Source organism: Aethalodelphis obliquidens, unplaced genomic scaffold (assembly GCF_003676395.1).
Source record: "Aethalodelphis obliquidens isolate GAN/ISIS:26980383/991018 unplaced genomic scaffold, ASM367639v1 scaffold53, whole genome shotgun sequence".
NCBI lineage: Eukaryota > Metazoa > Chordata > Mammalia > Artiodactyla > Delphinidae > Aethalodelphis > Aethalodelphis obliquidens.
Window position 1 is genome coordinate 12,864,340 of NW_020837997.1, and position 9,529 is coordinate 12,873,868.

A 9,529-nucleotide genomic window follows, 5' to 3' on the forward strand; every position below is an offset into this window, starting at 1 on the left:
GGTGTCCAGTCTTTCCAAGGGGCTTGGCTGAGGCCAGCAGCAGCTCACATAGCCAAGTCCCTGGGAAGGGACAGGCTAGGAGGCAGGACAACTTGGGGAAGGAGCCGGGGAGTGGCAGCCCCCTTGCTCAGGAGAAATAAACGGTCGGAAACAAGGTAACAGAACTGAAGTGGATGTAAGAACCAGGTTTAGGACTTCCCTGGTGGCGCAGTGGTTAAGCATCCACTTGCCAGTGCAGGAGGACACAGGTTCGAGCCCTGGTCTCAGAAGGTCCCACATGCCGCGGAGCAACTAAGCCCAGGAGCCGCAGCTACCAAGCCTGCGCTCTAGAGCCTGCGAGCCACAGCTACTGAGCCCACATGCCACAACTACTGAGCCTGTGCGTCTGGAGCCCGTGCCCTGCAACAAGAGAAGCCACTGCATTGAGAAGCCCACGCACCACAACAAAGACCCAATGCAGCCAAAAAAAAAAAACCAGGTTTGGTCTACTTGGGGCTGGTGGAAAAAAGAGCCATTGAAGTAAATCACAGTGAGAACAGCAAACACGGGAGCTGAAGGACAGGCTCCTTGCCGTTGTCTGCACAAGTCCATCTGAAACCCTAACCCTAAGGCTTCCCTTCCAGGAGCAAAAAGATACCAGCTGTATGTGAATGGTTAGGTCTTGAGTGAACCCGACAGCACAAAGTGGGAAGCCCTGTGACAGCGTCACAGTCACTGTGGACGCGGCTGAGGAAAAATGACTTTGGTGGCTATGGACTAATTGTTTATATCCCCCAACATTCAGATGGTGCTGCCAGACCCGCAGTGGGGGACAGTGTTAGGAGGCATGGGGCCTTCATGATGGGACTAGCGTCCTGGTAAGGAGAGGAGGAGAGACCAGAGCTCTCTGTGCTGGGTGAGGATGCAGCGGGAAGGCGGCTGTCTGCAGACTGGGACGCGGGCCCTCACCAGGCACTGGCCACACCGATCTCGGACTCCAGGACAGTGAGAAATGCCATGTGTGGTTTCAGCCTGTGTTGTTCTGTTAGGGCAGCATCAGCTAAGAAAACACAACAGCAGCAGTTCTTGAAACAGTTTCACAAGGATCCAGGTAGTTGAAAACGATGGCAGCCCACCGTCTGTCCCAAACAACACAGAACCACTGGGAGGAATGCCTGCCGCGTGCAACATCCTGCCTACACTTACAAAGTAAGGAAAACCGCCAAGTCCCCCGTGGGAGCCTGGCCTCCCTCCCAGCCCTTTCTCTCTGCTGGGCCGTGTGGGAGCATCGGCAGGGGGCAGCCAGCGAGGTGGGCAGAAGCCAAAAGGCAGAGGTTCACAGCACAACCTGCACATGTCCCTTGCCCCAGCCAGGAACCCCAGCGTCCTCAGGAGAGAGCATGAGGTCGGAGAAGGGCAGACTGTCCCAACAGCGTCAGAAGATACGAAACCATCTTGGATCAGAAATTCAAAAACAAGGGACAGACGCGGACAAAAACCAGACTTGGAAATGGCTGATCCAATTCTGGAAGAAAATGAAAGAACAGATGATTTTAGAAACGAAGGATAAACTGTAAGGTGCCCCAGGCTCCAGGGGAGATCTGAGAAAAGGCCTGGGAAGCAGAACAAGACGGTGAAGAGTTGACGCAGTTGCTGACGCAGGAGATGGTGGCCGAGTGAGTGTCGGTTGCTGGGAGTTTCCTGGTGGCCTAGGGGTTAGGACTCCGTGCTTTCACTGCTGTGGCCAGAGTTCAATCCCTGGTTGGGGAACCGAGATCCCGCCAGCCACACAGCACAGCCAAAAAATAAAAAATAAAGCTGCTGCTGAGGGGAACTTTCCAGGTAGAGCCTGGAATCTCCACCACGAATTAGAGACAGTTGCCCACAAGGCACACCCTCGCAAGGATGCGGGACGACCTTACGAGGACGTGCACGGGGAGGGCCGTGACTGGGGCCTGCAGGCAGAGAGGTAGAATCGTGCACTGAGGCCCGAGAACTCGGCTCCTCAGCCTTTCCAGAAGCTGGTGGAACGAGCCTGAGCTGAGGCTCCCATGTGCTGCCAGGGTGTCCCTCCAGCACCGAGGCCTGGGAAGGCCAGTGCTGCCTGCCCGGTCCGGGATGGAGGGGTAGAGGCCACCTCTGTGTTGTGGGGAAGTGGAAATGGCGCAGCTGGGAGAGCAGGCGGAGAGGAGGCCAGGCCAGCCCTCTGGCGGTGCCGGAACCAGAGGGGTCGGCTCATGTGGCAGTTTTCGTTATAAACAGGGAAGGAACGCAGAAGAGAGGGGCACCTGTGTGATGTTGGCCTATTCCCACTTACCCCCACTTGTGCTATTTTTGCCATTTATTTTACTTCTGACATACGTTATAAGCCCGCAACTCCCTGTCATTATATACAGTCAAGTCTTTCAAATACATTTTTTTAATAAATTTATTTTATTTTTGGCTGCGTTGGGTCTTCGTTGCTGTGCGCGGGCTTTCTCTAGTTGTGGCTCGTGAGCCCTAGAGCACAGGCTCAGTAGTTGTGGCGCACGGGCTTAGTTGCTCCGTGGCACGTGGGATCTTCCCGGACCAGGGCTCGAACCCGTGTCCCCTGCGTTGGCAGGCAGGTTCTTAACCCCTAATTTATTGATTTTTGGCTGCGTTGGGTCTTCGTTGCTGCACGCGGGCTTTCTCTAGTTGTCGTGAGCAGGGGCTACTCTTCGTTGCCGTGCGCGGGCTTCTCATTGATGTGGCTCCTCTTGTTGTGGAGCACGGGCTCTAGGCTCGTGGGCTTCAGCAGTTGTGGCGCGTGGGCTTAGTAGTTGCTGCTCGCGGGCTCTAGAGCACAGGCTCAGTAGCTGTGGCACACGGGCTTAGTTGCTCCGTGGCATGTGGGGTCTTCCCCAACCAGGGTTCGATCCCGTGTCCCTTGCATTGGCAGGTGGATTCTTAACCACTGTGCCACCAGGGAAGCCCCTCAAATACATTTTTAAGAAGAGTTTTGTGGACTTCCCTGGTGGCACAGTGGTTGAGAGTCCATCTGCCGATGCAGGGGACGTGGGTTCGTGCCCCGGTCCGGGAGGATCCCACATGCCACGGAGCGGCTGGGCCCGTGAGCCATGGCCGCTGGGCCTGCGCATCTGGAGCCTGTGCTCCGCAACGGGAGAGGCCACAACAGTGAGAGGCCCACGTACCGCAAAAAAAAAAAAAAAAAAAAGAGTTTTGTATGTACACCCACGTGGTCACGCTTCCCACTGCTCTTTGTTTCATCTGCTGACCCACCAGAGGTTCCATCTGAGATCCTTTCCTTTCGGTCTGAAGAGCTCCCTTTAATACGTCTTGTGGTGCGGGTTTACTGGCAACAAATTCTCCCAGCTTTTAGTGGCCTAAAAATATCTTTATTTCGCCTACATTAGCAGAAGGTATTTTCAGTGGGAATGGGATTCTGCGTTGGCAGGTGGTTTGGGTTTGACTTTCTTGCCTCAGCATTTTAGAGATGCTATTCCATTGTTCCTGACAAGAGGTGAGCTGGCCCTGTTAACCCCTTCAAAGGAATGTGTCTTTTTTGTCCGGCTGCTTTTTTTTAAAATTTATTTTTGGCTGCGTTGGGTGTTTGTTGCTGTGTGGGGGCTTTCTCTACTTGGGGTGAGTGGGGGCTACTCTGTTGCGGTGCGCGGGCTTCTCGTTGCAGTGGCTTCTCTTGTTGTGGAGCACGGGCTCTAGGCGCACGGGTTTCAGTAGTTGTGGCTCGCGGGCTCAGTTGCTCCGCGTCATGTGGGATCTTCCAGGACCAGGGCTCAAACCAGTGTCCCCTGCATTGGCAGGCGGATTCTTAACCACTGTGCCACCAGGGAAGCCCTGCTTTTTATAGTTTGAAGTTATTTGACTCTGATGGGTGTTTTTGGTTGTTTTTTTAAAGTATAGTTGATTTACAATGTTGTGTTAGTTTCGGGTATATAGCAAAGTGATTAAATTTTATATATATGTGTGTATATATATGTGTGTGTGTGTGTTCTTTTTCAGATTGTTTTCCATTATAGCTTGTTACAAGATATTGAATATAGTCTCAGGGCTATACGTAGGTTCTTGTTGCTTATTATATGTATAGTAGTGTGTTTCTGTTAATCCCAAACTCCTAATCTATCCCTTCCTCCCATCCTCTTTGGTAACTGTAAGTTTGTTTTCTGTGTCTGTGAGTCTGTTTCTGTTTTGTAAATGTGTTCATTTGTATTTTTTATATTCCACATATAAGTGATATCATATGGTATTTCTTTGTCTGACTTATTTAGTATGATAATCTCTAGGTCCATCCATGTTGTGGCAAATGGCATTATTTCATTTTTATGGCTGAGGTAGTATTCCATGTATATAGGTACCACATCTTCTTTATCCATTCCTCTGTTGATGGACATTTAGGTTGCTTCCGTGTCTTGGCTATTGTAAACAGTGCTGCTGTGAATACTGGGGTGCATGTATCTTTTCAGATTAGCGTTTTGTCTGGATATATGCCCAGTAGTGGGATTGCTGGATCATATGGTAGTTCTATTTTTAGTTTTCTGAGGAACCTCCATACTGTTCTCCATAGTGGCTGCACCAATTTACATTCCCACTAACAGTGTAGGAGGGTTCCCTTTTCTCCACACCCTCTCCAGCATTTATTATTTGTAGACTTTTTAATGATGGCCATTCTGACTGGTGTGAGGTGATTCCTCATTGTAGTTTTGATTTGCGATATATGTATCTATACATATTATGTATATAAATAGATATATATGTATTTATACTGTGTGCAGATTAGGAACGATCCTGAAGTGAATGATATTGTGATTATAATATACCAGAAAAAATGTATATATCATATTTTCTATTCATCCATCAAGGGACACTTAGGTTGTTTCTGTGTCTTGGCTATTGTGAATAATGCTGCAGTGAACATGGGGGTGCATATATCTCTTCAAGATACCTGATTTCATTTCCTTTGGATATATACCCAGAAGTGGGACTGCTGAGTCATATGGGAATTCTATTTTGAATTGTTTGAGGAACCATCATGCTGTTTTCCATTGCGGCTGTATCTATGTTTCTGTATTTCTGTAGATTTCTGTAGTGAATCTGTTCTTTTTCTCGTTTTATTTTTAACCACCTAAAGTTATGGTCTGCCACAACAGTCTATATCCTAACCAGAAATTGAACCCCTTTTATTATCTCTTTCATGTCTGTAGGATCTGTAGTGGTGTTCCCCTTCTCTCTTTTTTTTTTAATAAAGGGAACTTTATTTTTATTTATTTATTATTTATTTATTTTTGTTTGTGTTGGGTCTTCGTTGCTGCGTGCAGGCTTTCTTTAGTTGCAGTGAGCGGGGGCCGCTCTTCATTGCAGTATGTGGGCTTCTCATCGCGGTGGCTTCTCTTGTTGTGGAGCACGGGCTCTAGGGCACGCAGGCTTCAGTAGTTGCGGCACAAGGGCTCAGTAGTTGTGGCGCATGGGCTTAGTTGCTCCGCAGCACGTGGGATCTTCCCGGACCAGGGCTTGAACCTGTGTCCCCTGCGGTGGCAGGTGGATTCTTAACCACTGCGCCACCAGGGAAGCCCCCGCTTCTCACGTTTGGTGTTAGTCATGTGTTTTCTCTTTAAAAACAAACAGAAACGTTTGCTATTGTTTTATCAAAGGACCAAAGGTTTGTTTGTATTTCATGTTTTTCGTGTTTTCTGCTTCAGTTTTGACCTCATTATTTTGTTGTTTCTCCTGTTTTGGGTTGAACTTGCCGTTAATTCTCTGGTGTCTTAAGATGAAACCTGAGACCATGGATTTTAAACCTCTCTTCTTGGGAATACCCTGGCGGTGCAGTGGTTAGGACTTGGCGCTTTCACTGTGGGGCCTGGGTGAAATCCCTGGTCAGGGAACTAAGATCCTGCAAGCTGTGTGGTGCAGCCAAAAAATTAATGATAATAAATAAGTAAAATAAACCTTTCTTCTTTTCCAACCTATGCATAAAGTGTAAGTGTTCCCCTCAATTCTGCTTTAGCAGGATCTTCAAATTTTGGTGTATTATAATCACCACCATTCAGTTCAAAGTCGTTCTTAATTTCCATATGGTTTCTATTTCAGCCTATGTTTATGTCAAGGAGTTAATTACCAAACACTTGGGGATTTCTTGTTGTTATCCTCTGATTGATTCTAGTTTGATTCCACTTTAGCCAGAGAACATGCTCTGCAGGAGGTAAATTATTCTTAAACCTGCATTATGGTACATAATATTACCTATTGTGGTCATTGTTTCCTGTGCACTTGATAAAAACCTGTGTTCTGCAGTTGCTGGGAGTAGTGTTCTGTGTATGTCCACTAGGCAAGTCTGCTGTTCATGTTGTTCATGTTGTTCCGATCTTAATGATCCTTCCTGATTTCTTCTGTCATTTATAGAGCTGTGTGATGGTGTCCATCTCCAACTATGAATATAGTTTTGCCAGTTTTTCAGTTTTGTCCTGTCAGTTCTTTTTTTTAATATATTTTAAAAAATATTTATTTATTTGGCTGCACTGGGTCTTAGTTGCAGCACATGGGATCTTTAGTTGTGGCATGCAGGATCTAGTTCCCTGACCAGGGAGTGAACAAGGGCCCACTGCATTGGGAGTGTGGAGTCTTTTTTTTTTTTATTATTATTATTTTTTAAAATATTTTATTTATTTTTGGCTGCATTGGGTCTTCGTTGCATGGAGTCTTCTTCATTCTTCCTCTTCCCCTCCTTTGGGACTCCACTGACAGACGTCAGGCCCTTTGACTGTGTCCCACATCCCTTATGATCTGTTTCATTTTCCCATTCTTATTACTTTTTACTTTTCTTCACATTGGACATTTCTTATTGCCCTGTCTTCTGTTGTGTCCAGTCTACTGTTGCTCCTAGCTGCCAATATTTTCATTACAGATATTGTATTTTTCAGTGCTAGACTGTCAAATATAGATATGTTCCAACTCTGTTGAATTTTGTTATTTTTTTTCTTATTTATTCATTTAATTTTTTTTTACATTGGAGTATAGTTAATATACAATGTTGTGTTTTAGGTGTACAGCAAAGTGACTCAGTTATACATATATCTATTCTTTTCCCACTTCGGTTATTACAGACTATTGAGTAGAGTTCCTTGTGCTATACAGTAGGTCCTTGTTGGTTATCTATTTTGTCTAGTAGTGTGTATATGTTAATCCCAACCTCCTAATTTATCCCTCCCCCCACCTTTCCCCTTTGGTAACCATAAGTTTGTTTTCTAAGTCTGTGAGTCTGTTTCTGTTTTGTAAATAAGTTCATTTGTATCATTTTTTAGATTCCACATATAAGTGATATCATATGATATTAGTCTTTTCTGTCTGACTTCACTTAGTATGAGAATCTCTCGGTCCATCCATGTTGCTGCAAATGGCATTATTTCATTTTTTTTTACGGCTGAGTACTATTCCATTGTATGTATGTACTGTATCTTCTTAAATATTCATCTGTCAGTGGACATTTAGGTTGCTTCTGTGTCTTGCCTATTGTGAATAGTGCTGCTATGAACATTGGGGTGCATGTATCTTTTTGAATTATGGTTTTCTCTGCATATATGGCCAGGTGTGGGATTGCTGGATCACATGGTAGCTCTCTTAGTTTTTTAAGGAACCTCCATACTGTTGTCCATAGTGGCTGCACCAATTTTCATTCCCACTAACAGTGTAGGAGGGTTCCCTTTTCTCCACACCCTCCCCAGCATTTATTGTTTGTAGACTTTTTAAAAAATGAATTAATTTTATTTTTGGCTGCGTTGGGTCTTCATTGCTGTGCGTGGGCTTTTTCTCTAGTTATGGTGAGCAGGGGCTACTCTTCAGTGCGGTGTGCAGGCTTCTTACTGCAGTGGCTTCTCTTGTCACGGAGCATGGGCTCTAGGCGTGCAGGCTTCATTAGTTGTGGCACGTGGACTCAGTAGTTGTGGCTCGTGGGCCCTAGAGCGCAGGCTCAGTAGTTGTGGCTTGCGGGCTGTAGAGTGCAGGCTCAGTAGTTGTGGCGCATGGGCTTAGTTGCTCCGCGGCATGTGGGATCTTCCCGGACCAGGGTTCAAACCCGTGTGCGCTGCATTGGCAGGCGGATTCTTAACCACTGCGCCACCAGGGAAGTCCCTGTTTGTAGACTTTTTGATGATGGCTGTTCTGACTGATGTGAGGTAATACCTCGTATTATAGTTTTTTTTTTTTTTTTTTTTTTTTTTTTAGCTGTACGTGGGCCTCTCACTGTTGTGGCCTCTCCCGTTGTGGAGCACAGGCTCCGGACGCGCAGGCTCAGTGGCCATGGCTCACGGGCCCAGCCACTTCACGGCATGTGGGATCTTCCCGGACCGGGGCACGAACCCACATCTCCTGCATCGGCAGGTGGACTCTCAACCGCTGCGCCACCAGGGAAGCCCCTCGTATTATAGTTTTGATTTGCATTTCTCTAGCAGTTAGTGACGTTGAGCATCTTTTCATGTGCTTTTTGACCATCTGTATATCTTCTCTGGAGAAATGCCTATTTAGATCTTCTGCCCATTTTTCGATTGGGTTTTTTGGTTTTTTTGATACTGAGCTGCATGAGCTGTTTGTGTATGTTGGAAATTAATCCCTTGTAGGTCGCATCGTTTGCAAATGTTTTTTTCCCATTTCTTAGGTTGTCTTTTTGTTTTGTTTATGGTTTCCTTTGCAGTTCAAAAGCTTTTAAGTTTAGTTAGGTCCCATTTATTTTTGGTTTTATTTTCATTACTCTAGGAGGTGAATCCAAAAAGACATGGCTGCAATTTATATGAGAGAGTGTTCTGCTTGTTGAAATTACTATTACATCTATTTTGTCCATTTTTCTACTGTCTTGAATATATGAACTCTCTGATAACTCCAATTTCTTTTATTGTTTTTGAAGTATAGTTGATTTACCGTGTTCTGTTAGTTTCAGGTATACAGCGAAGTGATCCAGTTACCTATATATCTGTTCTTCTTCAGATTCTTTTCCATTATAGGTTATTACAGGATATTGAATATAGTTTCCTCTAAGTAAGTCCTTGTTGTTTATTTTAGACATAGTACTGTGTGTATATTAATCCCATACTCCCAATTTATCCCTCCCCCCCCCCCGACCTTTCCCCTTTGGTAACTCTAAGTTTGTTTTCTATGTCTGTGAGTCTGTTTTGTACATGTGTTCATTTGTATTATTTTTTAGATTCCACATATAGTGGATATCATATTTGTCTTTCTCTTTCTGATTTACTTTGTATGATAATCTCTAGGTCCATTGATGTTTCTGCAAATGGCATTATTTCATTCTTTTTTTATGGCTGAGTAGTATTCCATTTTATATATGTAACATTTCTTTATCCATTCATCTGTCAATGGACATTTAGGTTGTTTCCATGTCTTGGCTATTGTCAGCTATTATAGTGCTGCTATTATAGTGCTGCTATGAGCATAGGGGTTACATGTACTTTTTTTTTTTTTTTTGACGTGCATTTTTAATGTCTTTATTGAATTTGTTACAGTATTGTTTCTGTTTTGTTTTGGTTTTTTGGCCTGAGGCATGTGG